Source organism: Pterocles gutturalis, unplaced genomic scaffold, assembly GCF_000699245.1.
Source record: "Pterocles gutturalis isolate BGI_N339 unplaced genomic scaffold, ASM69924v1 scaffold44637, whole genome shotgun sequence".
Taxonomy (NCBI): domain Eukaryota; kingdom Metazoa; phylum Chordata; class Aves; order Pterocliformes; family Pteroclidae; genus Pterocles; species Pterocles gutturalis.
In genome coordinates, this window is record NW_010114520.1 from 8,829 (window position 1) to 10,212 (window position 1,384).

Here is a 1,384-nt window from a genome sequence, read left to right on the forward strand (position 1 = left end):
GCCTTAAAAAACCGAGCCCCCCCCCCTGCCATGGGCAGGGACCCCCCCCACTAGCCCAGGTTGCTCAGTAAATTTGACTTTTATAAAAAAAAAAACAAACCCCACACAACAGCCTCTGATCTTAAACCCCCTGAGCTGTACCTTGAACTTTTTGCTTTTTTTTTTTTTCTGCAGCAAAACCCAAACACAGACCAACCACATTTCTAGCCCGTCAGTAAGGGAAATATCAGCTGCCTCCAGGGTGGGAACACTCACATCCTCAGCTCCTTTTTTTTTCAGGTCACAGCATCCAAATGCCCCCGAGGCCTCCCACATGCCCAGGGGGTAGGTGTGCAGGAGGGGAAGCAGCCAAAAAGAAATCAGCACAAAGTGTGTCAGATTTCCCCACTCTGCCCCATTTCACTCTGAAATACCACTGGACTGGCTGGCCCATTACTTTCCAGGCTATTCCTAGGAATTATTTCCAATTTCCACTTCCAGAAAGGGTCCTGCCCTTCCCATTACCTTGCTAGAAAGAGTCTAATAAGGACAAATGCAAAAAAAAAAAAAAAAAAAACCTCAGACCTCACGTCCAAGTGTGCTGAGCTTAACTCTGTGTTCTCCATAGGTTCAAGATTAGAAGCAAGCTCAGTGCTGTGCTCTTTCAGAGGCAAATAAACAGTAAACCACACTTGGAATTCAAGTTTTTTTTTAATATGATGGGCTAAGGGCATGTTTTAGACACGGTCAGAACCCACACTGCCTGGGGAAGGCTCCCAGTGCAGGCTCACGGGGGAACTCGCCAGTGAACACAAATAGGGAACTTCCAGCCACACTCCTCTTTACCCCCTCAATCAGAGCAATGTATTTTTCCACCCAGGAATAAGGAAGGAGGGGAAATGTCATTTCTTGCCCTTTTGGGAGCTCAAACTCCGCAGCTAAAGCCATCAACACCCGCCTCCCCTCCTCCAGACCCGGAATGGCTTCTCTTCTGCTGAGCAGGAAGTTCACAATGTGTCTGGGAACTGCCCCAGACTGCACACCCTGCCGCACGCAGCTCCTAAGCATTCATAAAAACACACAAAACCCGTTACCGGCTGTTTGCGCTGCTGCTCAAACCCATCTCTCCCGCTGCCGCTCCTCTTCCGCGCTGCCCCGGCCGCAGAGCCACCCAGGAAGTTTATTCCTCATGGCCGGCGTTTCCTTCCAGGTTATGCAGCAGCTTCCCGCTGGCTCAGCTCCGATGGGTTATTTTCAGCCTCACGCTCTGGATCCGCAGCTGGAACGACAGCACCCTTGGGCAGGGGGCAGGGACAGCATCCCGCTCACCCAGGCCCGCATCACCCAGACCCACCCGAGCAAACCCGTCCTTTCAGGGCAGCAGTTGCGGGTGTTTTATGAAAGA